General features: G+C 44.5%; 42 non-coding genes and 1 pseudogene across 42 annotated transcripts; all 43 read left to right on the top strand.

Moving 5' to 3' along the window:
* The first annotated feature begins 220 nt into the window (after nt 1-220).
* Nucleotides 221-339, top strand: LOC134104772 (5S ribosomal RNA). Its single transcript, XR_009942156.1, has one exon. It is a non-coding gene; the product is annotated as a 5S ribosomal RNA (ribosomal RNA).
* A 339-nt stretch (nt 340-678) lies between these two features.
* LOC134104773 (5S ribosomal RNA) lies at nt 679-797 on the top strand. The gene has a single exon (XR_009942157.1). It is a non-coding gene; the product is annotated as a 5S ribosomal RNA (ribosomal RNA).
* Nucleotides 798-1,194: 397 nt separating this feature from the next.
* On the top strand, nt 1,195-1,313 carry LOC134104947 (5S ribosomal RNA). The gene has a single exon (XR_009942315.1). It is a non-coding gene; the product is annotated as a 5S ribosomal RNA (ribosomal RNA).
* A 339-nt stretch (nt 1,314-1,652) lies between these two features.
* On the top strand, nt 1,653-1,771 carry LOC134104774 (5S ribosomal RNA). Its single transcript, XR_009942158.1, has one exon. It is a non-coding gene; the product is annotated as a 5S ribosomal RNA (ribosomal RNA).
* Nucleotides 1,772-2,167: 396 nt separating this feature from the next.
* LOC134104775 (5S ribosomal RNA) lies at nt 2,168-2,286 on the top strand. Its single transcript, XR_009942159.1, has one exon. It is a non-coding gene; the product is annotated as a 5S ribosomal RNA (ribosomal RNA).
* A 339-nt stretch (nt 2,287-2,625) lies between these two features.
* On the top strand, nt 2,626-2,744 carry LOC134104777 (5S ribosomal RNA). The gene has a single exon (XR_009942160.1). It is a non-coding gene; the product is annotated as a 5S ribosomal RNA (ribosomal RNA).
* Nucleotides 2,745-3,139: 395 nt separating this feature from the next.
* Nucleotides 3,140-3,258, top strand: LOC134104779 (5S ribosomal RNA). The gene has a single exon (XR_009942162.1). It is a non-coding gene; the product is annotated as a 5S ribosomal RNA (ribosomal RNA).
* A 339-nt stretch (nt 3,259-3,597) lies between these two features.
* Nucleotides 3,598-3,716, top strand: LOC134104987 (5S ribosomal RNA). Its single transcript, XR_009942351.1, has one exon. It is a non-coding gene; the product is annotated as a 5S ribosomal RNA (ribosomal RNA).
* A 339-nt stretch (nt 3,717-4,055) lies between these two features.
* Nucleotides 4,056-4,174, top strand: LOC134104780 (5S ribosomal RNA). Its single transcript, XR_009942163.1, has one exon. It is a non-coding gene; the product is annotated as a 5S ribosomal RNA (ribosomal RNA).
* Nucleotides 4,175-4,513: 339 nt separating this feature from the next.
* LOC134104781 (5S ribosomal RNA) lies at nt 4,514-4,632 on the top strand. The gene has a single exon (XR_009942164.1). It is a non-coding gene; the product is annotated as a 5S ribosomal RNA (ribosomal RNA).
* A 397-nt stretch (nt 4,633-5,029) lies between these two features.
* On the top strand, nt 5,030-5,148 carry LOC134104782 (5S ribosomal RNA). Its single transcript, XR_009942165.1, has one exon. It is a non-coding gene; the product is annotated as a 5S ribosomal RNA (ribosomal RNA).
* Nucleotides 5,149-5,487: 339 nt separating this feature from the next.
* LOC134104888 (5S ribosomal RNA) lies at nt 5,488-5,606 on the top strand. The gene has a single exon (XR_009942261.1). It is a non-coding gene; the product is annotated as a 5S ribosomal RNA (ribosomal RNA).
* Nucleotides 5,607-6,003: 397 nt separating this feature from the next.
* On the top strand, nt 6,004-6,122 carry LOC134104783 (5S ribosomal RNA). The gene has a single exon (XR_009942166.1). It is a non-coding gene; the product is annotated as a 5S ribosomal RNA (ribosomal RNA).
* A 339-nt stretch (nt 6,123-6,461) lies between these two features.
* On the top strand, nt 6,462-6,580 carry LOC134104785 (5S ribosomal RNA). The gene has a single exon (XR_009942168.1). It is a non-coding gene; the product is annotated as a 5S ribosomal RNA (ribosomal RNA).
* Nucleotides 6,581-6,977: 397 nt separating this feature from the next.
* Nucleotides 6,978-7,096, top strand: LOC134104786 (5S ribosomal RNA). Its single transcript, XR_009942169.1, has one exon. It is a non-coding gene; the product is annotated as a 5S ribosomal RNA (ribosomal RNA).
* Nucleotides 7,097-7,435: 339 nt separating this feature from the next.
* LOC134104788 (5S ribosomal RNA) lies at nt 7,436-7,554 on the top strand. The gene has a single exon (XR_009942170.1). It is a non-coding gene; the product is annotated as a 5S ribosomal RNA (ribosomal RNA).
* Nucleotides 7,555-7,951: 397 nt separating this feature from the next.
* On the top strand, nt 7,952-8,070 carry LOC134104789 (5S ribosomal RNA). The gene has a single exon (XR_009942171.1). It is a non-coding gene; the product is annotated as a 5S ribosomal RNA (ribosomal RNA).
* Nucleotides 8,071-8,409: 339 nt separating this feature from the next.
* LOC134104790 (5S ribosomal RNA) lies at nt 8,410-8,528 on the top strand. The gene has a single exon (XR_009942172.1). It is a non-coding gene; the product is annotated as a 5S ribosomal RNA (ribosomal RNA).
* A 397-nt stretch (nt 8,529-8,925) lies between these two features.
* LOC134104791 (5S ribosomal RNA) lies at nt 8,926-9,044 on the top strand. The gene has a single exon (XR_009942173.1). It is a non-coding gene; the product is annotated as a 5S ribosomal RNA (ribosomal RNA).
* A 339-nt stretch (nt 9,045-9,383) lies between these two features.
* LOC134104792 (5S ribosomal RNA) lies at nt 9,384-9,502 on the top strand. The gene has a single exon (XR_009942174.1). It is a non-coding gene; the product is annotated as a 5S ribosomal RNA (ribosomal RNA).
* Nucleotides 9,503-15,959: 6,457 nt separating this feature from the next.
* Nucleotides 15,960-16,078, top strand: LOC119205080 (5S ribosomal RNA). The gene has a single exon (XR_005117372.2). It is a non-coding gene; the product is annotated as a 5S ribosomal RNA (ribosomal RNA).
* Nucleotides 16,079-16,474: 396 nt separating this feature from the next.
* Nucleotides 16,475-16,593, top strand: LOC119205075 (5S ribosomal RNA). The gene has a single exon (XR_005117367.1). It is a non-coding gene; the product is annotated as a 5S ribosomal RNA (ribosomal RNA).
* A 396-nt stretch (nt 16,594-16,989) lies between these two features.
* On the top strand, nt 16,990-17,108 carry LOC134104995 (5S ribosomal RNA). The gene has a single exon (XR_009942359.1). It is a non-coding gene; the product is annotated as a 5S ribosomal RNA (ribosomal RNA).
* A 339-nt stretch (nt 17,109-17,447) lies between these two features.
* Nucleotides 17,448-17,566, top strand: LOC134104793 (5S ribosomal RNA). Its single transcript, XR_009942175.1, has one exon. It is a non-coding gene; the product is annotated as a 5S ribosomal RNA (ribosomal RNA).
* Nucleotides 17,567-17,905: 339 nt separating this feature from the next.
* LOC134104795 (5S ribosomal RNA) lies at nt 17,906-18,024 on the top strand. The gene has a single exon (XR_009942177.1). It is a non-coding gene; the product is annotated as a 5S ribosomal RNA (ribosomal RNA).
* Nucleotides 18,025-18,420: 396 nt separating this feature from the next.
* LOC134105024 (5S ribosomal RNA) lies at nt 18,421-18,539 on the top strand (annotated as a pseudogene).
* A 338-nt stretch (nt 18,540-18,877) lies between these two features.
* LOC134104797 (5S ribosomal RNA) lies at nt 18,878-18,996 on the top strand. The gene has a single exon (XR_009942178.1). It is a non-coding gene; the product is annotated as a 5S ribosomal RNA (ribosomal RNA).
* Nucleotides 18,997-19,335: 339 nt separating this feature from the next.
* LOC134104798 (5S ribosomal RNA) lies at nt 19,336-19,454 on the top strand. The gene has a single exon (XR_009942179.1). It is a non-coding gene; the product is annotated as a 5S ribosomal RNA (ribosomal RNA).
* Nucleotides 19,455-19,850: 396 nt separating this feature from the next.
* Nucleotides 19,851-19,969, top strand: LOC134104996 (5S ribosomal RNA). The gene has a single exon (XR_009942360.1). It is a non-coding gene; the product is annotated as a 5S ribosomal RNA (ribosomal RNA).
* Nucleotides 19,970-20,308: 339 nt separating this feature from the next.
* Nucleotides 20,309-20,427, top strand: LOC134104799 (5S ribosomal RNA). Its single transcript, XR_009942180.1, has one exon. It is a non-coding gene; the product is annotated as a 5S ribosomal RNA (ribosomal RNA).
* Nucleotides 20,428-20,766: 339 nt separating this feature from the next.
* On the top strand, nt 20,767-20,885 carry LOC134104800 (5S ribosomal RNA). Its single transcript, XR_009942181.1, has one exon. It is a non-coding gene; the product is annotated as a 5S ribosomal RNA (ribosomal RNA).
* A 396-nt stretch (nt 20,886-21,281) lies between these two features.
* On the top strand, nt 21,282-21,400 carry LOC134104801 (5S ribosomal RNA). The gene has a single exon (XR_009942182.1). It is a non-coding gene; the product is annotated as a 5S ribosomal RNA (ribosomal RNA).
* A 339-nt stretch (nt 21,401-21,739) lies between these two features.
* On the top strand, nt 21,740-21,858 carry LOC134104802 (5S ribosomal RNA). The gene has a single exon (XR_009942183.1). It is a non-coding gene; the product is annotated as a 5S ribosomal RNA (ribosomal RNA).
* Nucleotides 21,859-22,254: 396 nt separating this feature from the next.
* Nucleotides 22,255-22,373, top strand: LOC134104803 (5S ribosomal RNA). The gene has a single exon (XR_009942184.1). It is a non-coding gene; the product is annotated as a 5S ribosomal RNA (ribosomal RNA).
* A 396-nt stretch (nt 22,374-22,769) lies between these two features.
* On the top strand, nt 22,770-22,888 carry LOC134104997 (5S ribosomal RNA). Its single transcript, XR_009942361.1, has one exon. It is a non-coding gene; the product is annotated as a 5S ribosomal RNA (ribosomal RNA).
* Nucleotides 22,889-23,227: 339 nt separating this feature from the next.
* On the top strand, nt 23,228-23,346 carry LOC134104804 (5S ribosomal RNA). Its single transcript, XR_009942185.1, has one exon. It is a non-coding gene; the product is annotated as a 5S ribosomal RNA (ribosomal RNA).
* Nucleotides 23,347-23,685: 339 nt separating this feature from the next.
* LOC134104805 (5S ribosomal RNA) lies at nt 23,686-23,804 on the top strand. Its single transcript, XR_009942186.1, has one exon. It is a non-coding gene; the product is annotated as a 5S ribosomal RNA (ribosomal RNA).
* A 396-nt stretch (nt 23,805-24,200) lies between these two features.
* On the top strand, nt 24,201-24,319 carry LOC134104808 (5S ribosomal RNA). The gene has a single exon (XR_009942188.1). It is a non-coding gene; the product is annotated as a 5S ribosomal RNA (ribosomal RNA).
* A 339-nt stretch (nt 24,320-24,658) lies between these two features.
* Nucleotides 24,659-24,777, top strand: LOC134104809 (5S ribosomal RNA). Its single transcript, XR_009942189.1, has one exon. It is a non-coding gene; the product is annotated as a 5S ribosomal RNA (ribosomal RNA).
* Nucleotides 24,778-25,173: 396 nt separating this feature from the next.
* LOC134104810 (5S ribosomal RNA) lies at nt 25,174-25,292 on the top strand. Its single transcript, XR_009942190.1, has one exon. It is a non-coding gene; the product is annotated as a 5S ribosomal RNA (ribosomal RNA).
* A 396-nt stretch (nt 25,293-25,688) lies between these two features.
* On the top strand, nt 25,689-25,807 carry LOC134104998 (5S ribosomal RNA). The gene has a single exon (XR_009942362.1). It is a non-coding gene; the product is annotated as a 5S ribosomal RNA (ribosomal RNA).
* Nucleotides 25,808-26,146: 339 nt separating this feature from the next.
* On the top strand, nt 26,147-26,265 carry LOC134104811 (5S ribosomal RNA). Its single transcript, XR_009942191.1, has one exon. It is a non-coding gene; the product is annotated as a 5S ribosomal RNA (ribosomal RNA).
* Nucleotides 26,266-26,604: 339 nt separating this feature from the next.
* Nucleotides 26,605-26,723, top strand: LOC134104812 (5S ribosomal RNA). Its single transcript, XR_009942192.1, has one exon. It is a non-coding gene; the product is annotated as a 5S ribosomal RNA (ribosomal RNA).
* The last annotated feature ends 300 nt before the right edge of the window (nt 26,724-27,023 follow it).

Genomic DNA, 27,023 nt, shown 5'->3' on the forward strand with positions numbered 1-27,023 from the left:
TGATCAACATTTACGATTGGCATACTATTGTTTGTAATTTAGCCGTTGAAATACAGGTGCTAACCCAACATGTTAGAATTGCCAGTGAAGAAAAGTAAAGTTACCTTCAGGCTTTAGGAACCTCTCTTGCCAATCCTAAGAACTGCTTCAATTTTAGAAAAAGAAACTTTTCTGATTTTCTTTGACACGTTCTAAAGGATTAGGAAAAAGATAAAAAGCAGCTTACGGCCATACCTCTCTGGTTCCGCCCGATCTCGTCTGATCTCGGAAGCTAAGCAGAGCAGGGCCTGGTTAGTACCTGGATGGAAGACCGCCTGGGAATCCCAGGTGCCGTAAGCTTTTTCACTTCTCTCTCTGAAAGCCGCCCAGCGCCGTAAATTGTACACCTGCACAATTGTAAAAAAAATTTCACATTGTAGAAGACATGCAATAGGAAGAAGATGAAAGGTGGCTTACGTCCATACCATCGTCAGGCCGTTTGAGGTGGCGGGGACTGCAATGGCCATTCACCGATTGGCTGGGACCCCTGGGCGGGTCTTCTCTAGTCCATCCAATTTTCGGCATGGGATGTCACAGCCTTCTTTGCATACCCTTATTTAACCCACACAAAGATGCCAACGGCAGGCGTGTCATAATTCATTGACGCATTATAAAGGATTAGGAAAAAGATAAAAAGCAGCTTACGGCCATACCTCTCTGGTTCCGCCCGATCTCGTCTGATCTCGGAAGCTAAGCAGAGCAGGGCCTGGTTAGTACCTGGATGGAAGACCGCCTGGGAATCCCAGGTGCCGTAAGCTTTTTCACTTCTCTCTCCGAAAGCCGCCGAGCGCCGCAGATTGTACACCTACAAATTACAAAAAGAATATCACATTGTAGAAGAGATACATGTTTAGTGTTGTTTTAACGTTGGATATGAAAGGAAATTAGACAATATTATCCAAAATGATTCCGTTTCATGATTGCTAAATTAGTGTTGATCAACATTTACGATTGGCATACTATTGTTTGTAATTTAGCCGTTGAAATACAGGTGCTAACCCAACATGTTAGAATTGCCAGTGAAGAAAAGTAAAGTTACCTTCAGGCTTTAGGAACCTCTCTTGCCAATCCTAAGAACTGCTTCAATTTTAGAAAAAGAAACTTTTCTGATTTTCTTTGACACGTTCTAAAGGATTAGGAAAAAGATAAAATGCAGCTTACGGCCATACCTCTCTGGTTCCGCCCGATCTCGTCTGATCTCGGAAGCTAAGCAGAGCAGGGCCTGGTTGGTACCTGGATGGAAGACCGCCTGGGAATCCCAGGTGCCGTAAGCTTTTTCACTTCTCTCTCTGAAAGCCGCCCAGCGCCGTAAATTGTACACCTGCACAATTGTAAAAAAAAATTCACATTGTAGAAGACATGCAATAGGAAGAAGATGAAAGGTGGCTTACGTCCATACCATCGTCAGGCCATTTGAGGTGGCGGGGACTGCAATGGCCATCCACCGATTGGCTGGGACTCCTGGCCGGGTCTTCTCTAGTCCATCCAATTTTCGGCATAGGATGTCACAGCCTTCTTTGCATACCCTTATTTAACCCACACAAAGATGCCAACGGCAGGCGTGACATAATTTTTTGACGCATTATAAAGGATTAGGAAAAAGATAAAAAGCAGCTTACGGCCATACCTCTCTGGTTCCGCCCGATCTCGTCTGATCTCGGAAGCTAAGCAGAGCAGGGCCTGGTTAGTACCTGGATGGAAGACCGCCTGGGAATCCCAGGTGCCGTAAGCTTTTTCACTTCTCTCTGAAAGCCGCCGAGCGCCGCAGATTGTACACCTACAAATTACAAAAAGTATATCACATTGTCGAAGAGATGCATGTTTAGTGTTGTTTTAACGTTGGATATATAAGGAACTTAGACAATATCATCAAAATTGATTCCGTTTCATGGTTGCTAAATTAGTGTTGATCAACATTTAACAATTGGCCTACTTTTGTTTGTAATTTAGCCGTTGAAATACAGGTGCTAACCCAACATGTTAGAATTGCCAGTGAAGAAAAGTAAAGTTACCTTCAGGTTTTAGGAACCTCTCTTGCCAATCCTAAGAACTGCTTCAATTTTAGAAAAAGAAACTCTTCTGATTATCTTTGACACGTTCTAAAGGATTAGGAAAAAGATAAAAAGCAGCTTACGGCCATACCTCTCTGGTTCCGCCCGATCTCGTCTGATCTCGGAAGCTAAGCAGAGCAGGGCCTGGTTAGTACCTGGATGGAAGACCGCCTGGGAATCCCAGGTGCCGTAAGCTTTTTCACTTCTCTCTCCGAAAGCCGCCCAGCGCCGCAGATTGTACACCTACACAATTGTAAAAAGTATTTCACATTGTAGAAGAGATGCAATAGGAAGAAGATGAAAGGTGGCTTACGTCCATACCATCGTCAGGCCATTTGAGGTGGCGGGGACTGCAATGGCCATCCACCGATTGGCTGGGACTCCTGGCCGGGTCTTCTCTAGTCCATCCAATTTTCGGCATAGGATGTGACAGCCTTCTTTGCATACCCTTATTTAACCCACACAAAGATGCCAACGGCAGGCGTGACATAATTTTTTGACGCATTATAAAGGATTAGGAAAAAGATAAAAAGCAGCTTACGGCCATACCTCTCTGGTTCCGCCCGATCTCGTCTGATCTCGGAAGCTAAGCAGAGCAGGGCCTGGTTAGTACCTGGATGGAAGACCGCCTGGGAATCCCAGGTGCCGTAAGCTTTTTCACTTCTCTCTCCGAAAGCCGCCGAGCGCCGCAGATTGTACACCTACAAATTACAAAAAGAATATCACATTGTAGAAGAGATACATGTTTAGTGTTGTTTTAACGTTGGATATGAAAGGAAATTAGACAATATTATCCAAAATGATTCCGTTTCATGATTGCTAAATTAGTGTTGATCAACATTTACGATTGGCATACTATTGTTTGTAATTTAGCCGTTGAAATACAGGTGCTAACCCAACATGTTAGAATTGCCAGTGAAGAAAAGTAAAGTTACCTTCAGGCTTTAGGAACCTCTCTTGCCAATGCTAAGAACTGCTTCAATTTTAGAAAAAGAAACTTCTGATTATCTTTGACACGTTTTAAAGGATTAGGAAAAAGATGAAAAGCAGCTTACGGCCATACCTCTCTGGTTCCGCCCGATCTCGTCTGATCTCGGAAGCTAAGCAGAGCAGGGCCTGGTTAGTACCTGGATGGAAGACCGCCTGGGAATCCCAGGTGCCGTAAGCTTTTTCACTTCTCTCTCTGAAAGCCGCCCAGCGCCGTAAATTGTACACCTGCACAATTGTAAAAAAAATTTCACATTAAAGAAGACATGCAATAGGAAGAAGATGAAAGGTGGCTTACGTCCATACCATCGTCAGGCCATTTGAGGTGGCGGGGACTGCAATGGCCATTCACCGATTGGCTGGGACCCCTGGGCGGGTCTTCTCTAGTCCATCCAATTTTCGGCATGGGATGTCACAGCCTTCTTTGCATACCCTTATTTAACCCACACAAAGATGCCAACGGCAGGCGTGTCATAATTCATTGACGCATTATAAAGGATTAGGAAAAAGATAAAAAGCAGCTTACGGCCATACCTCTCTGGTTCCGCCCAATCTCGTCTGATCTCGGAAGCTAAGCAGAGCAGGGCCTGGTTAGTACCTGGATGGAAGACCGCCTGGGAATCCCAGGTGCTGTAAGCTTTTTCACTTCTCTCTCTGAAAGCCGCCCAGCGCCGTAGATTGTACACCTACACAATTGTAAAAAAAATGTCACATTGTAGAAGAGATGCAATAGGAAGAAGATGAAAGGTGGCTTACGTCCATACCATCGTCAGGCCATTTGAGGTGGCGGGGACTGCAATGGCCATTCACCGATTGGCTGGGACCCCTGGGCGGGTCTTCTCTAGTCCATCCAATTTTCGGCATGGGATGTCACAGCCTTCTTTGCATACCCTTATTTAACCCACACAAAGATGCCAACGGCAGGCGTGTCATAATTCATTGACGCATTATAAAGGATTAGGAAAAAGATAAAAAGCAGCTTACGGCCATACCTCTCTGGTTCCGCCCGATCTCGTCTGATCTCGGAAGCTAAGCAGAGCAGGGCCTGGTTAGTACCTGGATGGAAGACCGCCTGGGAATCCCAGGTGCCGTAAGCTTTTTCACTTCTCTCTCTGAAAGCCGCCCAGCGCCGTAAATTGTACACCTGCACAATTGTAAAAAAGATTTCACATTGTAGAAGAGATGCAATAGGAAGAAGATGAAAGGTGGCTTACGTCCATACCATCGTCAGGCCATTTGAGGTGGCGGGGACTGCAATGGCCATTCACCGATTGGCTGGGACCCCTGGGCGGGTCTTCTCTAGTCCATCCAATTTTCGGCATGGGATGTCACAGCCTTCTTTGCATACCCTTATTTAACCCACACAAAGATGCCAACGGCAGGCGTGTCATAATTCATTGACGCATTATAAAGGATTAGGAAAAAGATAAAAAGCAGCTTACGGCCATACCTCTCTGGTTCCGCCCGATCTCGTCTGATCTCGGAAGCTAAGCAGAGCAGGGCCTGGTTAGTACCTGGATGGAAGACCGCCTGGGAATCCCAGGTGCCGTAAGCTTTTTCACTTCTCTCTCCGAAAGCCGCCGAGCGCCGCAGATTGTACACCTACAAATTACAAAAAGAATATCACATTGTAGAAGAGATACATGTTTAGTGTTGTTTTAACGTTGGATATGAAAGGAAATTAGACAATATTATCCAAAATGATTCCGTTTCATGATTGCTAAATTAGTGTTGATCAACATTTACGATTGGCATACTATTGTTTGTAATTTAGCCGTTGAAATACAGGTGCTAACCCAACATGTTAGAATTGCCAGTGAAGAAAAGTAAAGTTACCTTCAGGCTTTAGGAACCTCTCTTGCCAATCCTAAGAACTGCTTCAATTTTAGAAAAAGAAACTTTTCTGATTTTCTTTGACACGTTCTAAAGGATTAGGAAAAAGATAAAATGCAGCTTACGGCCATACCTCTCTGGTTCCGCCCGATCTCGTCTGATCTCGGAAGCTAAGCAGAGCAGGGCCTGGTTAGTACCTGGATGGAAGACCGCCTGGGAATCCCAGGTGCCGTAAGCTTTTTCACTTCTCTCTCTGAAAGCCGCCCAGCGCCGTAAATTGTACACCTGCACAATTGTAAAAAAAAATTCACATTGTAGAAGACATGCAATAGGAAGAAGATGAAAGGTGGCTTACGTCCATACCATCGTCAGGCCATTTGAGGTGGCGGGGACTGCAATGGCCATTCACCGATTGGCTGGGACCCCTGGGCGGGTCTTCTCTAGTCCATCCAATTTTCGGCATGGGATGTCACAGCCTTCTTTGCATACCCTTATTTAACCCACACAAAGATGCCAACGGCAGGCGTGTCATAATTCATTGACGCATTATAAAGGATTAGGAAAAAGATAAAAAGCAGCTTACGGCCATACCTCTCTGGTTCCGCCCGATCTCGTCTGATCTCGGAAGCTAAGCAGAGCAGGGCCTGGTTAGTACCCGGATGGAAGACCGCCTGGGAATCCCAGGTGCCGTAAGCTTTTTCACTTCTCTCTCCGAAAGCCGCCGAGCGCCGCAGATTGTACACCTACAAATTACAAAAAGAATATCACATTGTAGAAGAGATACATGTTTAGTGTTGTTTTAACGTTGGATATGAAAGGAAATTAGACAATATTATCCAAAATGATTCCGTTTCATGATTGCTAAATTAGTGTTGATCAACATTTACGATTGGCATACTATTGTTTGTAATTTAGCCGTTGAAATACAGGTGCTAACCCAACATGTTAGAATTGCCAGTGAAGAAAAGTAAAGTTACCTTCAGGCTTTAGGAACCTCTCTTGCCAATCCTAAGAACTGCTTCAATTTTAGAAAAAGAAACTTTTCTGATTTTCTTTGACACGTTCTAAAGGATTAGGAAAAAGATAAAAAGCAGCTTACGGCCATACCTCTCTGGTTCCGCCCGATCTCGTCTGATCTCGGAAGCTAAGCAGAGCAGGGCCTGGTTAGTACCTGGATGGAAGACCGCCTGGGAATCCCAGGTGCCGTAAGCTTTTTCACTTCTCTCTCTGAAAGCCGCCCAGCGCCGTAAATTGTACACCTGCACAATTGTAAAAAAAATTTCACATTGTAGAAGACATGCAATAGGAAGAAGATGAAAGGTGGCTTACGTCCATACCATCGTCAGGCCGTTTGAGGTGGCGGGGACTGCAATGGCCATTCACCGATTGGCTGGGACCCCTGGGCGGGTCTTCTCTAGTCCATCCAATTTTCGGCATGGGATGTCACAGCCTTCTTTGCATACCCTTATTTAACCCACACAAAGATGCCAACGGCAGGCGTGTCATAATTCATTGACGCATTATAAAGGATTAGGAAAAAGATAAAAAGCAGCTTACGGCCATACCTCTCTGGTTCCGCCCGATCTCGTCTGATCTCGGAAGCTAAGCAGAGCAGGGCCTGGTTAGTACCTGGATGGAAGACCGCCTGGGAATCCCAGGTGCCGTAAGCTTTTTCACTTCTCTCTCCGAAAGCCGCCGAGCGCCGCAGATTGTACACCTACAAATTACAAAAAGAATATCACATTGTAGAAGAGATACATGTTTAGTGTTGTTTTAACGTTGGATATGAAAGGAAATTAGACAATATTATCCAAAATGATTCCGTTTCATGATTGCTAAATTAGTGTTGATCAACATTTACGATTGGCATACTATTGTTTGTAATTTAGCCGTTGAAATACAGGTGCTAACCCAACATGTTAGAATTGCCAGTGAAGAAAAGTAAAGTTACCTTCAGGCTTTAGGAACCTCTCTTGCCAATCCTAAGAACTGCTTCAATTTTAGAAAAAGAAACTTTTCTGATTTTCTTTGACACGTTCTAAAGGATTAGGAAAAAGATAAAATGCAGCTTACGGCCATACCTCTCTGGTTCCGCCCGATCTCGTCTGATCTCGGAAGCTAAGCAGAGCAGGGCCTGGTTAGTACCTGGATGGAAGACCGCCTGGGAATCCCAGGTGCCGTAAGCTTTTTCACTTCTCTCTCTGAAAGCCGCCCAGCGCCGTAAATTGTACACCTGCACAATTGTAAAAAAAAATTCACATTGTAGAAGACATGCAATAGGAAGAAGATGAAAGGTGGCTTACGTCCATACCATCGTCAGGCCATTTGAGGTGGCGGGGACTGCAATGGCCATTCACCGATTGGCTGGGACCCCTGGGCGGGTCTTCTCTAGTCCATCCAATTTTCGGCATGGGATGTCACAGCCTTCTTTGCATACCCTTATTTAACCCACACAAAGATGCCAACGGCAGGCGTGTCATAATTCATTGACGCATTATAAAGGATTAGGAAAAAGATAAAAAGCAGCTTACGGCCATACCTCTCTGGTTCCGCCCGATCTCGTCTGATCTCGGAAGCTAAGCAGAGCAGGGCCTGGTTAGTACCTGGATGGAAGACCGCCTGGGAATCCCAGGTGCCGTAAGCTTTTTCACTTCTCTCTCCGAAAGCCGCCGAGCGCCGCAGATTGTACACCTACAAATTACAAAAAGAATATCACATTGTAGAAGAGATACATGTTTAGTGTTGTTTTAACGTTGGATATGAAAGGAAATTAGACAATATTATCCAAAATGATTCCGTTTCATGATTGCTAAATTAGTGTTGATCAACATTTACGATTGGCATACTATTGTTTGTAATTTAGCCGTTGAAATACAGGTGCTAACCCAACATGTTAGAATTGCCAGTGAAGAAAAGTAAAGTTACCTTCAGGCTTTAGGAACCTCTCTTGCCAATCCTAAGAACTGCTTCAATTTTAGAAAAAGAAACTTTTCTGATTTTCTTTGACACGTTCTAAAGGATTAGGAAAAAGATAAAAAGCAGCTTACGGCCATACCTCTCTGGTTCCGCCCGATCTCGTCTGATCTCGGAAGCTAAGCAGAGCAGGGCCTGGTTAGTACCTGGATGGAAGACCGCCTGGGAATCCCAGGTGCCGTAAGCTTTTTCACTTCTCTCTCTGAAAGCCGCCCAGCGCCGTAAATTGTACACCTGCACAATTGTAAAAAAAATTTCACATTGTAGAAGACATGCAATAGGAAGAAGATGAAAGGTGGCTTACGTCCATACCATCGTCAGGCCGTTTGAGGTGGCGGGGACTGCAATGGCCATTCACCGATTGGCTGGGACCCCTGGGCGGGTCTTCTCTAGTCCATCCAATTTTCGGCATGGGATGTCACAGCCTTCTTTGCATACCCTTATTTAACCCACACAAAGATGCCAACGGCAGGCGTGTCATAATTCATTGACGCATTATAAAGGATTAGGAAAAAGATAAAAAGCAGCTTACGGCCATACCTCTCTGGTTCCGCCCGATCTCGTCTGATCTCGGAAGCTAAGCAGAGCAGGGCCTGGTTAGTACCTGGATGGAAGACCGCCTGGGAATCCCAGGTGCCGTAAGCTTTTTCACTTCTCTCTCCGAAAGCCGCCGAGCGCCGCAGATTGTACACCTACAAATTACAAAAAGAATATCACATTGTAGAAGAGATACATGTTTAGTGTTGTTTTAACGTTGGATATGAAAGGAAATTAGACAATATTATCCAAAATGATTCCGTTTCATGATTGCTAAATTAGTGTTGATCAACATTTACGATTGGCATACTATTGTTTGTAATTTAGCCGTTGAAATACAGGTGCTAACCCAACATGTTAGAATTGCCAGTGAAGAAAAGTAAAGTTACCTTCAGGCTTTAGGAACCTCTCTTGCCAATCCTAAGAACTGCTTCAATTTTAGAAAAAGAAACTTTTCTGATTATCTTTGACACGTTCTAAAGGATTAGGAAAAAGATAAAAAGCAGCTTACGGCCATACCTCTCTGGTTCCGCCCGATCTCGTCTGATCTCGGAAGCTAAGCAGAGCAGGGCCTGGTTAGTACCTGGATGGAAGACCGCCTGGGAATCCCAGGTGCCGTAAGCTTTTTCACTTCTCTCTCTGAAAGCCGCCCAGCGCCGTAAATTGTACACCTGCACAATTGTAAAAAAAAATTCACATTGTAGAAGACATGCAATAGGAAGAAGATGAAAGGTGGCTTACGTCCATACCATCGTCAGGCCATTTGAGGTGGCGGGGACTGCAATGGCCATCCACCGATTGGCTGGGACTCCTGGCCGGGTCTTCTCTAGTCCATCCAATTTTCGGCATAGGATGTCACAGCCTTCTTTGCATACCCTTATTTAACCCACACAAAGATGCCAACGGCAGGCGTGACATAATTTTTTGACGCATTATAAAGGATTAGGAAAAAGATAAAAAGCAGCTTACGGCCATACCTCTCTGGTTCCGCCCGATCTCGTCTGATCTCGGAAGCTAAGCAGAGCAGGGCCTGGTTAGTACCTGGATGGAAGACCGCCTGGGAATCCCAGGTGCCGTAAGCTTTTTCACTTCTCTCTCTGAAAGCCGCCCAGCGCCGTAAATTGTACACCTGCACAATTGTAAAAAAAAATTCACATTGTAGAAGACATGCAATAGGAAGAAGATGAAAGGTGGCTTACGTCCATACCATCGTCAGGCCATTTGAGGTGGCGGGGACTGCAATGGCCATCCACCGATTGGCTGGGACTCCTGGCCGGGTCTTCTCTAGTCCATCCAATTTTCGGCATAGGATGTCACAGCCTTCTTTGCATACCCTTATTTAACCCACACAAAGATGCCAACGGCAGGCGTGACATAATTTTTTGACGCATTATAAAGGATTAGGAAAAAGATAAAAAGCAGCTTACGGCCATACCTCTCTGGTTCCGCCCGATCTCGTCTGATCACATGTGAAGGCTCCGCCCATTGCAGGAAGTGAGTTACAAGCTAGATTTGTTTGGCACACGTCTTTTGGAGGACTTTTTTCCCTTCTCTTTTTTCTTGAGATTTCAATGCTCTGAGTGAGATTGTTTTTCTTTGTGAGACTTTGTTGTTTAATATCCCCCAGCAGTGTTACACTGTCTGGGGGACATTTTTCTTTTTTACCGGGTTTTGTGCATACTCGAAGGAATTATCCTTTTTTGTGTCAGGGTTTTTTTTCATCCCTTTTTTCAATGATGGACCAACAGCGTGAACAAACACAAAGTGGACAGATGCCAATGATGAAGATGATGGCAGATGGACAAAGAAAGGAGAAGACAAGTGGGAATGACGGCGAGAATAACAATGAGGACGGGAAAAGACAGCGGAGCTTGACCGTGAGTGTGGAGACAGAGGGGGATATTACGATCCCTGTAATGGAACTGATGCACTGCATTAAGGAGATTTGTGGAGGACTCATGGCCTGCCGGGTGATAAACCCAAAGAAGTATGAAGTCACCATGAGCCACCCAAAAGGGAAGCAGAGGCTCATGGATGGCTTCAAAATAGGTGATACCAAGGTCCATGCAAGGGAAATCAGCAATGATGAACTGGTTGTTTCTTTTCTCAACCTACCATATTATATAGAGGACACTGAGATTGAGTGCAAACTGAGGGGTTGGGGGGTCTCTGCGGTCTCCCCTTATAAAAGACGGATGTGGCCAGGCACCAAGGTGGCAGACGGGACAAGATTTGTCCGGGTCAGATTTAATGAACATGTACAGTCACTCCCATATTCTACAAAATTCAACACTGTATTGGGGGCAGAATATTTCAGGGTGTTGCATGACAAACAGGTGAGGGTGTGCCGGATGTGCATGCAGCCAGGACACATAGTACGGGACTGTCCGGAGTTTATGTGCCACCAGTGTGGGGTACAGGGGCACTACGCCAGAGAATGCCCCCGAAAACATCAGAAAAAGTGTACCCTATGCGGGGAGGAGACGGAGCATTGCAGATGTAACATGCGGGAGGAGGAACCAAGCCAAACTGGAGCCAGCACCCAAGAGAGGGGTGAGGAAGAAGGAGAAAGCGACAAGGAGGGGATCGGCGGCAGCGACGAGGATGCAGGTGGTCATGAGGAAGAGGATGAGAGCAGCGTGGGCGTGCTGGAGGTATTTCCGGAATGGCTGGAAGCGGCTGAGGAGGAGACGACCGTTTCAACGGCTGCACCTGAGGCGGCGCCAAGCCAAGGAAAAGGGAAGGTGCAGGACGGCAGGCTGAGAAAACCACTGTTGCAGGAGGAGCCTGAAAAGACACAGGCGTTTGGGCAAGAGACAGAGGTGCAGAACAGGGCTCCAGAGAGCACGCCACCTACCGCTGAGGCAATAGAGAGTGAGTTTTTGGGGATGGGAGCCACCCTGGATGCAGTGGACGTCAACACCGGTGGGACTCCACCTTTGCTGCTGGATACCGCATCAGACTCTGAAATGGATGTGGAAAAAATAATCGAGGTGAGAAAGAGGCGGGGGGAGCAGGGGGGGAAAAACAGGGCAAGGAAGAAAAAAAATCCTTGCTCTAAGGATAAGCCATAATGAACACGTTCATGATAATAATATTTATGTATGCGCTAATGGGTTCTGTGGATATAAGTATAACCTCCCTAAATACAAATGGTTTCAGAAATGCAGACAAGATTCAAGCAGTGTTTAGTAAGAACCATCTGACAGACATATTGTGTCTTCAAGAAACACACTGGGACTTGATCACAACCAAATATGTACACAAGCATTGGAGAGGGACGGTATACTCTGCTGAAGGAAGTGGAAGAACAGGAGGAGTAGCGGTGTTGATAAAAAAACAACATGATACCAATAGCAAATGTATTTATAGAGGCAATGATGGTAAATGTATAATTCTAGAAATTTTAGTCAATGATGAAATTATTAGATTAATAAATATACATGCTCCGAACGTAGAGAATGATAGGAAGAAATTTTTTATGGATTTAAATAGGTGGATCAACAACAAAACTATAATAATAGGAGACTTTAACGTGGTTCTGAGCAACAGAGATAGCTCTAAAAACAACACATATAAGAATGATTCAAGTAGGACGGTACTCAAAAACCTAATTTCGGGTTCAAACTTGATTGATGTGTGGAGGGTACTCCACCCCAGCACTAGAGGGTTTTCAAGGAGGCAAATCGTGCAGGGTCGATTAAAGCAGTCCCGTATAGATTTGGCTCTGGTAGCATCAGGGATGATCAGACAGACTTATGACATTCAGTACATATTCAACACATGGAGCGATCATGCTCAAATTGAATTGAAGTTGGGAGATGTCACTGTTAAAAGGGGAAGAGGGATATGGTGCCACAATAACAGCTTATTAGAGGACAAGATATATAAAAATAAGATCAGGAATCTATTAATTAATGGAATGAGTGGTATAAAATATGTTGATAATAAAATAGAATTCTGGGAAGATATTAAACTGAGAATCAAAAAATTAAGTATCAACTATAGTCGAGAGAAAAGATGGGAAGAAAAGAGAAAGGAAAGTATAATAAACGAGTTGTTGAATGTGGAAATAGAAAAGATGGAATTGGATGAAAAGTATAGTAGCGAGGAATATGAAGTGTATAAAATAAAACTTGCAGAGTTTGAGGCCAAAAGATGCAAAGGTGCAGCGGTGAGGAGTAGGTCTCAGGCACTGCTTGAAGGGGAAAGAAGCACGGCTTACTTCTTGGGGCTGGAAAAAGTAACGCAGGAGAGACAACATATACAGCAACTGCAGAACAAAAGTGGTGTGATATGTAAAGAAAAAGATGAGATATTGGGTATAGTACATAAATACTATGAGGAGTTATATAAAGGGCAAAGCCCAGAGAAAGAGCAGATAGAACGGATTACCAGCCACATTGAGAAAAAAATAAGTGCAAATGACAAAGTCCTTTGTGATAAGGATATAGCTGTACAGGACATAGAGACTGCAATCAAAAATCTTAAAAAGAATAAGAGCCCGGGGTCCGACGGACTTACGGCAGAACTGTATCAGGGTTTCCCAGAGTTTTTCTCCCCAATCCTGCTTCAAGTGTTTGAAGAAATGGAGAAGGAAAAAAAAACTTCAGATAAGCTTACGGAGGGGATCATCACATTAATATACAAGAAGAAAGGGAGTAAAGATAAGTTAGACTATTACAGACCAATAAGTGTTTTAAATATGGATTATAAAATCATTGCAAAAATATTAGCCTTTAGGATGAGGGAGGTGATAAAAGGTATTGTTACAGAAACGCAAACGTATGGTATTCCAGGCAGGGAGATTAATGATAATATAATAACGGTAAAAAATGTAGTGGGGATCCTAAATAGGGAAGGTGGGTGTTTATTGGGGATCGATCTAGAGAAAGCGTTTGATCGAGTAGAGCATAGTTTTTTGTGGGAGGTGTTAAGTAAATATGGTTTTGGGGAGAGATATATTAACTGGGTTAAATTATTGTATGTGAATGCCAGAAGCAGGATTAAGGTAAATGGGTTCCTGACCGATCAGGTGGGGCTGCGGAGGTCAATACGACAGGGATGCCCTATGTCAGCTACGCTCTTCAGCCTGGTGGTAGAACCGTTGGCTTTAATGATAAATAACGATGATAGGATAGTGGGGATCAATACGAATGGGAATAGGAATTTAAAAGTAGTACAGTATGCAGATGATATTAATATATTTTTAAGAAATAGTACATATATAGAGAGGGTAATGAATCATATAAATGATTACGAAAAGGCTTCGGGAGCTAAAGTTAACAGTGGGAAATCAGAAATAATGGTGTTTAAAGAAAATAGCATGGATATAAATAAATGGGGTTTCAAATTAGTAGATGAGAGGAAAGTTTTAGGAGTGTATATAGGGAAAAACGAAAGCGCTGCCCGGGATAAAAACTGGCATGAAGCCATAAAACGAACTAGAAATATCTGTAATATGTGGCAGGCCCGTGGGCTTACCATCAGAGGGAAGGTAAAAGTGTGTAATGCGCTGGTACTGTCAACAATTGTACATATTTTGGGATCTTGCGAGCTGCCCGAATGGGCGCTCCATTCTCTGAATAGTGTGACATCCTCTTTTTTGTGGAGGGGGAAGGGAAATATGATAGCACGCAAGACCTTAATAGCTAAGAAAGAGGAGGGGGGTCTAACTCTGATGGATATTGGTGCCAAAAGAGATGCGCTAAGGGTTAAAATGCTTGGACGGTTTTTGGATGCGAAGAGGAAGCATCCTTGGAAAGACACCCTGGCAGGGCTCCTGGCTGAATACGGAGAGAAGAGCTACTTCAATTTAGGTGCCTTCAGTCCCAGGGATGTGATTGGGGGGCTGCCGGGGTTCTATCGTGAGGTGCTGGAGGCTTGGGACAAGATTCTTCCCCACCTCAGCCTTGACTGCAAATGGAGAGCGCACGTGATGCAGTTACCTTTTCTCAACTCCCCTTTCTTTGTTTATGCAGGAAGGCCCATTGTGTCGAAAGCACTCGAGAGTGCGGGGTTGACCTCCTTGGGGAGCATATGTAAAGCAGCAGGAGATTGGGTTTTTGATATAAACAAAACGGAAGTAGGCCTCAAAAGAGCCAATGTTAGGTATAGAGCAAAACAAATTAGAGATGTTGGTGCAAGAGTATTTAACTGTGTGGACAATGATTGGTTACACCTTACAGATGACGAGGAGCGGATGCAGGACGATGAAATGGAATTCCTTCTGTGCCTCGGGGACAAGTATACGCCAATAGGTAAAGCCAAAACAAAATGCATTTATAACATACTGGTACGGAAAGTGGCCATGAAGCCTGCATCGGAGAAAAGGTGGAAGGAACTTTTCCCAGATGAGCAGATGGGGACCATTTGGTTAAATTTAGATGTACCTCACCTACCACATGCTTTATTCCAAGCAGATTTCAAGCTGAGGCACAGGAGGATATACACTAGTATTGTCCTGCATCAGATCCACAAAAACATTTGTCAAAGGACGTGTGCTGTGTGTGAAAGGGAAGACGAAGATCTGGAGCATCTATTTTTGAAATGTTCCGGTTTAAATTCCATTCACACATATATCAAATCTATATTGACGACCTGTTGTGGAGTGGGGGCCAAACACATTGGCCAGTGGGAGTGGGTCTGGCTTTTTGGCTTGCCAAAAAAGAAAGATAGTACAACAATTGCAACCAACACCATTCTTGGCTTTGCGAGATATGCGGTACTCTTAAAAAGGAACAGGGCGCTATTTGATCACAAAAAAACAGACGTAATTGAAATGTTCAAGAATATGTTTAAAGCGCATGTAAAGCTGTTATTTATGTGTAAAAGGGAATGGTGCAAGAAACATTTTATGGAAGGTACCACAATATGTAGCATTGATGAAGAGAAGTTATGCTTCTCCTTGTGAACCATATGGTTGTGTGAAAATAAGGTTGTGTGGATTACCCCCTAGAAGGCCCTTTGTTTTAGGGTTTTCTTTCGTATGGTTTTGTGTAGTGTTTTATTTTGTTTTGTATGTCGGTACCCTCTGGGTTGTATGTATTTTAAAATAAAATGTCATGTATTTTTGATAATAAAAGATAAAAAAAAAAAAAAAGTTCCGCCCGATCTCGTCTGATCTCGGAAGCTAAGCAGAGCAGGGCCTGGTTAGTACCTGGATGGAAGACCGCCTGGGAATCCCAGGTGCCGTAAGCTTTTTCACTTCTCTCTCCGAAAGCCGCCCAGCGCCGCAGATTGTACACCCACACAATTGTAAAAAGTATTTCACATTGTAGAAGAGATGCAATAGGAAGAAGATGAAAGGTGGCTTACGTCCATACCATCGTCAGGCCATTTGAGGTGGCGGGGACTGCAATGGCCATCCACCGATTGGCTGGGACTCCTGGGCGGGTCTTCTCTAGTCCATCCAATTTTCGGCATAGGATGTCACAGCCTTCTTTGCATACCCTTATTTAACCCACACAAAGATGCCAACGGCAGGCGTGACATAATTTTTTGACGCATTATAAAGGATTAGGAAAAAGATAAAAAGCAGCTTACGGCCATACCTCTCTGGTTCCGCCCGATCTCGTCTGATCTCGGAAGCTAAGCAGAGCAGGGCCTGGTTAGTACCTGGATGGAAGACCGCCTGGGAATCCCAGGTGCCGTAAGCTTTTTCACTTCTCTCTGAAAGCCGCCGAGCGCCGCAGATTGTACACCTACAAATTACAAAAAGTATATCACGTTGTCGAAGAGATGCATGTTTAGTGTTGTTTTAACGTTGGATATATAAGGAACTTAGACAATATCATCAAAATTGATTCCGTTTCATGGTTGCTAAATTAGTGTTGATCAACATTTAACAATTGGCATACTTTTGTTTGTAATTTAGCCGTTGAAATACAGGTGCTAACCCAACATGTTAGAATTGCCAGTGAAGAAAAGTAAAGTTACCTTCAGGTTTTAGGAACCTCTCTTGCCAATCCTAAGAACTGCTTCAATTTTAGAAAAAGAAACTCTTCTGATTATCTTTGACACGTTTTAAAGGATTAGGAAAAAGATAAAAAGCAGCTTACGGCCATACCTCTCTGGTTCCGCCCGATCTCGTCTGATCTCGGAAGCTAAGCAGAGCAGGGCCTGGTTAGTACCTGGATGGAAGACCGCCTGGGAATCCCAGGTGCCGTAAGCTTTTTCACTTCTCTCTGAAAGCCGCCGAGCGCCGCAGATTGTACACCTACAAATTACAAAAAGTACATCACATTGTCGAAGAGATGCATGTTTAGTGTTGTTTTAACGTTGGATATATAAGGAACTTAGACAATATCATCAAAATTGATTCCGTTTCATGGTTGCTAAATTAGTGTTGATCAACATTTAACAATTGGCATACTTTTGTTTGTAATTTAGCCGTTGAAATACAGGTGCTAACCCAACATGTTAGAATTGCCAGTGAAGAAAAGTAAAGTTACCTTCAGGTTTTAGGAACCTCTCTTGCCAATCCTAAGAACTGCTTCAATTTTAGAAAAAGAAACTCTTCTGATTATCTTTGACACGTTTTAAAGGATTAGGAAAAAGATAAAAAGCAGCGTACGGCCATACCTCTCTAGTTCCGCCCGATTTCGTCTGATCTCGGAAGCTAAGCAGAGCAGGGCCTGGTTAGTACCTGGATGGAAGACCGCCTGGGAATCCCAGGTGCCGTAAGCTTTTTCACTTCTCTCTCCGAAAGCCGCCCAGCGCCGCAGATTGTACACCCACACAATTGTAAAAAGTATTTCACATTGTAGAAGAGATGCAATAGGAAGAAGATGAAAGGTGGCTTATGTCCATACCATCGTCAGGCCATTTGAGGTGGCGGGGACTGCAATGGCCATCCACCGATTGGCTGGGACTCCTGGGCGGGTCTTCTCTAGTCCATCCAATTTTCGGCATAGGATGTCACAGCCTTCTTTGCATACCCTTATTTAACCCACACAAAGATGCCAACGGCAGGCGTGACATAATTTTTTGACGCATTATAAAGGATTAGGAAAAAGATAAAAAGCAGCTTACGGCCATACCTCTCTGGTTCCGCCCGATCTCGTCTGATCTCGGAAGCTAAGCAGAGCAGGGCCTGGTTAGTACCTGGATGGAAGACCGCCTGGGAATCCCAGGTGCCGTAAGCTTTTTCACTTCTCTCTCCGAAAGCCGCCCAGCGCCGCAGATTGTACACCTACACAATTGTAAAAAGTATTTCACATTGTAGAAGAGATGCAATAGGAAGAAGATGAAAGGTGGCTTACGTCCATACCATCGTCAGGCCATTTGAGGTGGCGGGGACTGCAATGGCCATCCACCGATTGGCTGGGACTCCTGGGCGGGTCTTCTCTAGTCCATCCAATTTTCGGCATAGGATGTCACAGCCTGCTTTGCATACCCTTATTTAACCCACACAAAGATGCCAACGGCAGGCGTGACATAATTTTTTGACGCATTATAAAGGATTAGGAAAAAGATAAAAAGCAGCTTACGGCCATACCTCTCTGGTTCCGCCCGATCTCGTCTGATCTCGGAAGCTAAGCAGAGCAGGGCCTGGTTAGTACCTGGATGGAAGACCGCCTGGGAATCCCAGGTGCCGTAAGCTTTTTCACTTCTCTCTGAAAGCCGCCGAGCGCCGCAGATTGTACACCTACAAATTACAAAAAGTACATCACATTGTCGAAGAGATGCATGTTTAGTGTTGTTTTAACGTTGGATATATAAGGAACTTAGACAATATCATCAAAATTGATTCCGTTTCATGGTTGCTAAATTAGTGTTGATCAACATTTAACAATTGGCATACTTTTGTTTGTAATTTAGCCGTTGAAATACAGGTGCTAACCCAACATGTTAGAATTGCCAGTGAAGAAAAGTAAAGTTACCTTCAGGTTTTAGGAACCTCTCTTGCCAATCCTAAGAACTGCTTCAATTTTAGAAAAAGAAACTCTTCTGATTATCTTTGACACGTTTTAAAGGATTAGGAAAAAGATAAAAAGCAGCGTACGGCCATACCTCTCTAGTTCCGCCCGATTTCGTCTGATCTCGGAAGCTAAGCAGAGCAGGGCCTGGTTAGTACCTGGATGGAAGACCGCCTGGGAATCCCAGGTGCCGTAAGTTTTTCACTTCTCTCTCCGAAAGCCGCCCAGCGCCGCAGATTGTACACCCACACAATTGTAAAAAGTATTTCACATTGTAGAAGAGATGCAATAGGAAGAAGATGAAAGGTGGCTTATGTCCATACCATCGTCAGGCCATTTGAGGTGGCGGGGACTGCAATGGCCATCCACCGATTGGCTGGGACTCCTGGGCGGGTCTTCTCTAGTCCATCCAATTTTCGGCATAGGATGTCACAGCCTTCTTTGCATACCCTTATTTAACCCACACAAAGATGCCAACGGCAGGCGTGACATAATTTTTTGACGCATTATAAAGGATTAGGAAAAAGATAAAAAGCAGCTTACGGCCATACCTCTCTGGTTCCGCCCGATCTCGTCTGATCTCGGAAGCTAAGCAGAGCAGGGCCTGGTTAGTACCTGGATGGAAGACCGCCTGGGAATCCCAGGTGCCGTAAGCTTTTTCACTTCTCTCTCCGAAAGCCGCCCAGCGCCGCAGATTGTACACCTACACAATTGTAAAAAGTATTTCACATTGTAGAAGAGATGCAATAGGAAGAAGATGAAAGGTGGCTTACGTCCATACCATCGTCAGGCCATTTGAGGTGGCGGGGACTGCAATGGCCATCCACCGATTGGCTGGGACTCCTGGGCGGGTCTTCTCTAGTCCATCCAATTTTCGGCATAGGATGTCACAGCCTGCTTTGCATACCCTTATTTAACCCACACAAAGATGCCAACGGCAGGCGTGACATAATTTTTTGACGCATTATAAAGGATTAGGAAAAAGATAAAAAGCAGCTTACGGCCATACCTCTCTGGTTCCGCCCGATCTCGTCTGATCTCGGAAGCTAAGCAGAGCAGGGCCTGGTTAGTACCTGGATGGAAGACCGCCTGGGAATCCCAGGTGCCGTAAGCTTTTTCACTTCTCTCTGAAAGCCGCCGAGCGCCGCAGATTGTACACCTACAAATTACAAAAAGTACATCACATTGTCGAAGAGATGCATGTTTAGTGTTTTTTTAACGTTGGATATATAAGGAACTTAGACAATATCATCAAAATTGATTCCGTTTCATGGTTGCTAAATTAGTGTTGATCAACATTTAACAATTGGCATACTTTTGTTTGTAATTTAGCCGTTGAAATACAGGTGCTAACCCAACATGTTAGAATTGCCAGTGAAGAAAAGTAAAGTTACCTTCAGGTTTTAGGAACCTCTCTTGCCAATCCTAAGAACTGCTTCAATTTTAGAAAAAGAAACTCTTCTGATTATCTTTGACACGTTTTAAAGGATTAGGAAAAAGATAAAAAGCAGCGTACGGCCATACCTCTCTAGTTCCGCCCGATTTCGTCTGATCTCGGAAGCTAAGCAGAGCAGGGCCTGGTTAGTACCTGGATGGAAGACCGCCTGGGAATCCCAGGTGCCGTAAGCTTTTTCACTTCTCTCTCCGAAAGCCGCCCAGCGCCGCAGATTGTACACCCACACAATTGTAAAAAGTATTTCACATTGTAGAAGAGATGCAATAGGAAGAAGATGAAAGGTGGCTTATGTCCATACCATCGTCAGGCCATTTGAGGTGGCGGGGACTGCAATGGCCATCCACCGATTGGCTGGGACTCCTGGGCGGGTCTTCTCTAGTCCATCCAATTTTCGGCATAGGATGTCACAGCCTTCTTTGCATACCCTTATTTAACCCACACAAAGATGCCAACGGCAGGCGTGACATAATTTTTTGACGCATTATAAAGGATTAGGAAAAAGATAAAAAGCAGCTTACGGCCATACCTCTCTGGTTCCGCCCGATCTCGTCTGATCTCGGAAGCTAAGCAGAGCAGGGCCTGGTTAGTACCTGGATGGAAGACCGCCTGGGAATCCCAGGTGCCGTAAGCTTTTTCACTTCTCTCTCCGAAAGCCGCCCAGCGCCGCAGATTGTACACCTACACAATTGTAAAAAGTATTTCACATTGTAGAAGAGATGCAATAGGAAGAAGATGAAAGGTGGCTTACGTCCATACCATCGTCAGGCCATTTGAGGTGGCGGGGACTGCAATGGCCATCCACCGATTGGCTGGGACTCCTGGGCGGGTCTTCTCTAGTCCATCCAATTTTCGGCATAGGATGTCACAGCCTGCTTTGCATACCCTTATTTAACCCACACAAAGATGCCAACGGCAGGCGTGACATAATTTTTTGACGCATTATAAAGGATTAGGAAAAAGATAAAAAGCAGCTTACGGCCATACCTCTCTGGTTCCGCCCGATCTCGTCTGATCTCGGAAGCTAAGCAGAGCAGGGCCTGGTTAGTACCTGGATGGAAGACCGCCTGGGAATCCCAGGTGCCGTAAGCTTTTTCACTTCTCTCTGAAAGCCGCCGAGCGCCGCAGATTGTACACCTACAAATTACAAAAAGTACATCACATTGTCGAAGAGATGCATGTTTAGTGTTTTTTTAACGTTGGATATATAAGGAACTTAGACAATATCATCAAAATTGATTCCGTTTCATGGTTGCTAAATTAGTGTTGATCAACATTTAACAATTGGCATACTTTTGTTTGTAATTTAGCCGTTGAAATACAGGTGCTAACCCAACATGTTAGAATTGCCAGTGAAGAAAAGTAAAGTTACCTTCAGGTTTTAGGAACCTCTCTTGCCAATCCTAAGAACTGCTTCAATTTTAGAAAAAGAAACTTTTCTGATTATCTTTGACACGTTCTAAAGGATTAGGAAAAAGATAAAAAGCAGCTTACGGCCATACCTCTCTGGTTCCGCCCGATCTCGTCTGATCTCGGAAGCTAAGCAGAGCAGGGCCTGGTTAGTACCTGGATGGAAGACCGCCTGGGAATCCCAGGTGCCGTAAGCTTTTTCACTTCTCTCTCCGAAAGCCGCCCAGCGCCGCAGATTGTACACCCACACAATTGTAAAAAGTATTTCACATTGTAGAAGAGATGCAATAGGAAGAAGATGAAAGGTGGCTTACGTCCATACCATCGTCAGGCCATTTGAGGTGGCGGGGACTGCAATGGCCATCCACCGATTGGCTGGGACTCCTGGGCGGGTCTTCTCTAGTCCATCCAATTTTCGGCATAGGATGTCACAGCCTTCTTTGCATACCCTTATTTAACCCACACAAAGATGCCAACGGCAGGCGTGACATAATTTTTTGACGCATTATAAAGGATTAGGAAAAAGATAAAAAGCAGCTTACGGCCATACCTCTCTGGTTCCGCCCGATCTCGTCTGATCTCGGAAGCTAAGCAGAGCAGGGCCTGGTTAGTACCTGGATGGAAGACCGCCTGGGAATCCCAGGTGCCGTAAGCTTTTTCACTTCTCTCTGAAAGCCGCCGAGCGCCGCAGATTGTACACCTACAAATTACAAAAAGTATATCACGTTGTCGAAGAGATGCATGTTTAGTGTTGTTTTAACGTTGGATATATAAGGAACTTAGACAATATCATCAAAATTGATTCCGTTTCATGGTTGCTAAATTAGTGTTGATCAACATTTAACAATTGGCATACTTTTGTTTGTAATTTAGCCGTTGAAATACAGGTGCTAACCCAACATGTTAGAATTGCCAGTGAAGAAAAGTAAAGTTACCTTCAGGTTTTAGGAACCTCTCTTGCCAATCCTAAGAACTGCTTCAATTTTAGAAAAAGAAACTCTTCTGATTATCTTTGACACGTTTTAAAGGATTAGGAAAAAGATAAAAAGCAGCTTACGGCCATACCTCTCTGGTTCCGCCCGATCTCGTCTGATCTCGGAAGCTAAGCAGAGCAGGGCCTGGTTAGTACCTGGATGGAAGACCGCCTGGGAATCCCAGGTGCCGTAAGCTTTTTCACTTCTCTCTGAAAGCCGCCGAGCGCCGCAGATTGTACACCTACAAATTACAAAAAGTACATCACATTGTCGAAGAGATGCATGTTTAGTGTTGTTTTAACGTTGGATATATAAGGAACTTAGACAATATCATCAAAATTGATTCCGTTTCATGGTTGCTAAATTAGTGTTGATCAACATTTAACAATTGGCATACTTTTGTTTGTAATTTAGCCGTTGAAATACAGGTGCTAACCCAACATGTTAGAATTGCCAGTGAAGAAAAGTAAAGTTACCTTCAGGTTTTAGGAACCTCTCTTGCCAATCCTAAGAACTGCTTCAATTTTAGAAAAAGAAACTCTTCTGATTATCTTTGACACGTTTTAAAGGATTAGGAAAAAGATAAAAAGCAGCGTACGGCCATACCTCTCTAGTTCCGCCCGATTTCGTCTGATCTCGGAAGCTAAGCAGAGCAGGGCCTGGTTAGTACCTGGATGGAAGACCGCCTGGGAATCCCAGGTGCCGTAAGCTTTTTCACTTCTCTCTCCGAAAGCCGCCCAGCGCCGCAGATTGTACACCCACACAATTGTAAAAAGTATTTCACATTGTAGAAGAGATGCAATAGGAAGAAGATGAAAGGTGGCTTATGTCCATACCATCGTCAGGCCATTTGAGGTGGCGGGGACTGCAATGGCCATCCACCGATTGGCTGGGACTCCTGGGCGGGTCTTCTCTAGTCCATCCAATTTTCGGCATAGGATGTCACAGCCTTCTTTGCATACCCTTATTTAACCCACACAAAGATGCCAACGGCAGGCGTGACATAATTTTTTGACGCATTATAAAGGATTAGGAAAAAGATAAAAAGCAGCTTACGGCCATACCTCTCTGGTTCCGCCCGATCTCGTCTGATCTCGGAAGCTAAGCAGAGCAGGGCCTGGTTAGTACCTGGATGGAAGACCGCCTGGGAATCCCAGGTGCCGTAAGCTTTTTCACTTCTCTCTCCGAAAGCCGCCCAGCGCCGCAGATTGTACACCTACACAATTGTAAAAAGTATTTCACATTGTAGAAGAGATGCAATAGGAAGAAGATGAAAGGTGGCTTACGTCCATACCATCGTCAGGCCATTTGAGGTGGCGGGGACTGCAATGGCCATCCACCGATTGGCTGGGACTCCTGGGCGGGTCTTCTCTAGTCCATCCAATTTTCGGCATAGGATGTCACAGCCTGCTTTGCATACCCTTATTTAACCCACACAAAGATGCCAACGGCAGGCGTGACATAATTTTTTGACGCATTATAAAGGATTAGGAAAAAGATAAAAAGCAGCTTACGGCCATACCTCTCTGGTTCCGCCCGATCTCGTCTGATCTCGGAAGCTAAGCAGAGCAGGGCCTGGTTAGTACCTGGATGGAAGACCGCCTGGGAATCCCAGGTGCCGTAAGCTTTTTCACTTCTCTCTGAAAGCCGCCGAGCGCCGCAGATTGTACACCTACAAATTACAAAAAGTACATCACATTGTCGAAGAGATGCATGTTTAGTGTTTTTTTAACGTTGGATATATAAGGAACTTAGACAATATCATCAAAATTGATTCCGTTTCATGGTTGCTAAATTAGTGTTGATCAACATTTAACAATTGGCATACTTTTGTTTGTAATTTAGCCGTTGAAATACAGGTGCTAACCCAACATGTTAGAATTGCCAGTGAAGAAAAGTAAAGTTACCTTCAGGTTTTAGGAACCTCTCTTGCCAATCCTAAGAACTGCTTCAATTTTAGAAAAAGAAACTTTTCTGATTATCTTTGACACGTTCTAAAGGATTAGGAAAAAGATAAAAAGCAGCTTACGGCCATACCTCTCTGGTTCCGCCCGATCTCGTCTGATCTCGGAAGCTAAGCAGAGCAGGGCCTGGTTAGTACCTGGATGGAAGACCGCCTGGGAATCCCAGGTGCCGTAAGCTTTTTCACTTCTCTCTCCGAAAGCCGCCCAGCGCCGCAGATTGTACACCCACACAATTGTAAAAAGTATTTCACATTGTAGAAGAGATGCAATAGGAAGAAGATGAAAGGTGGCTTACGTCCATACCATCGTCAGGCCATTTGAGGTGGCGGGGACTGCAATGGCCATCCACCGATTGGCTGGGACTCCTGGGCGGGTCTTCTCTAGTCCATCCAATTTTCGGCATAGGATGTCACAGCCTTCTTTGCATACCCTTATTTAACCCACACAAAGATGCCAACGGCAGGCGTGACATAATTTTTTGACGCATTATAAAGGATTAGGAAAAAGATAAAAAGCAGCTTACGGCCATACCTCTCTGGTTCCGCCCGATCTCGTCTGATCTCGGAAGCTAAGCAGAGCAGGGCCTGGTTAGTACCTGGATGGAAGACCGCCTGGGAATCCCAGGTGCCGTAAGCTTTTTCACTTCTCTCTGAAAGCCGCCGAGCGCCGCAGATTGTACACCTACAAATTACAAAAAGTATATCACGTTGTCGAAGAGATGCATGTTTAGTGTTGTTTTAACGTTGGATATATAAGGAACTTAGACAATATCATCAAAATTGATTCCGTTTCATGGTTGCTAAATTAGTGTTGATCAACATTTAACAATTGGCATACTTTTGTTTGTAATTTAGCCGTTGAAATACAGGTGCTAACCCAACATGTTAGAATTGCCAGTGAAGAAAAGTAAAGTTACCTTCAGGTTTTAGGAACCTCTCTTGCCAATCCTAAGAACTGCTTCAATTTTAGAAAAAGAAACTCTTCTGATTATCTTTGACACGTTTTAAAGGATTAGGAAAAAGATAAAAAGCAGCTTACGGCCATACCTCTCTGGTTCCGCCCGATCTCGTCTGATCTCGGAAGCTAAGCAGAGCAGGGCCTGGTTAGTACCTGGATGGAAGACCGCCTGGGAATCCCAGGTGCCGTAAGCTTTTTCACTTCTCTCTGAAAGCCGCCGAGCGCCGCAGATTGTACACCTACAAATTACAAAAAGTACATCACATTGTCGAAGAGATGCATGTTTAGTGTTGTTTTAACGTTGGATATATAAGGAACTTAGACAATATCATCAAAATTGATTCCGTTTCATGGTTGCTAAATTAGTGTTGATCAACATTTAACAATTGGCATACTTTTGTTTGTAATTTAGCCGTTGAAATACAGGTGCTAACCCAACATGTTAGAATTGCCAGTGAAGAAAAGTAAAGTTACCTTCAGGTTTTAGGAACCTCTCTTGCCAATCCTAAGAACTGCTTCAATTTTAGAAAAAGAAACTCTTCTGATTATCTTTGACACGTTTTAAAGGATTAGGAAAAAGATAAAAAGCAGCGTACGGCCATACCTCTCTAGTTCCGCCCGATTTCGTCTGATCTCGGAAGCTAAGCAGAGCAGGGCCTGGTTAGTACCTGGATGGAAGACCGCCTGGGAATCCCAGGTGCCGTAAGCTTTTTCACTTCTCTCTCCGAAAGCCGCCCAGCGCCGCAGATTGTACACCCACACAATTGTAAAAAGTATTTCACATTGTAGAAGAGATGCAATAGGAAGAAGATGAAAGGTGGCTTATGTCCATACCATCGTCAGGCCATTTGAGGTGGCGGGGACTGCAATGGCCATCCACCGATTGGCTGGGACTCCTGGGCGGGTCTTCTCTAGTCCATCCAATTTTCGGCATAGGATGTCACAGCCTTCTTTGCATACCCTTATTTAACCCACACAAAGATGCCAACGGCAGGCGTGACATAATTTTTTGACGCATTATAAAGGATTAGGAAAAAGATAAAAAGCAGCTTACGGCCATACCTCTCTGGTTCCGCCCGATCTCGTCTGATCTCGGAAGCTAAGCAGAGCAGGGCCTGGTTAGTACCTGGATGGAAGACCGCCTGGGAATCCCAGGTGCCGTAAGCTTTTTCACTTCTCTCTCCGAAAGCCGCCCAGCGCCGCAGATTGTACACCTACACAATTGTAAAAAGTATTTCACATTGTAGAAGAGATGCAATAGGAAGAAGATGAAAGGTGGCTTACGTCCATACCATCGTCAGGCCATTTGAGGTGGCGGGGACTGCAATGGCCATCCACCGATTGGCTGGGACTCCTGGGCGGGTCTTCTCTAGTCCATCCAATTTTCGGCATAGGATGTCACAGCCTGCTTTGCATACCCTTATTTAACCCACACAAAGATGCCAACGGCAGGCGTGACATAATTTTTTGACGCATTATAAAGGATTAGGAAAAAGATAAAAAGCAGCTTACGGCCATACCTCTCTGGTTCCGCCCGATCTCGTCTGATCTCGGAAGCTAAGCAGAGCAGGGCCTGGTTAGTACCTGGATGGAAGACCGCCTGGGAATCCCAGGTGCCGTAAGCTTTTTCACTTCTCTCTGAAAGCCGCCGAGCGCCGCAGATTGTACACCTACAAATTACAAAAAGTACATCACATTGTCGAAGAGATGCATGTTTAGTGTTTTTTTAACGTTGGATATATAAGGAACTTAGACAATATCATCAAAATTGATTCCGTTTCATGGTTGCTAAATTAGTGTTGATCAACATTTAACAATTGGCATACTTTTGTTTGTAATTTAGCCGTTGAAATACAGGTGCTAACCCAACATGTTAGAATTGCCAGTGAAGAAAAGTAAAGTTACCTTCAGGTTTTAGGAACCTC

Source organism: Pungitius pungitius, chromosome 14 (assembly GCF_949316345.1).
Source record: "Pungitius pungitius chromosome 14, fPunPun2.1, whole genome shotgun sequence".
Classification (NCBI taxonomy): Eukaryota; Metazoa; Chordata; class Actinopteri; order Perciformes; family Gasterosteidae; genus Pungitius; species Pungitius pungitius.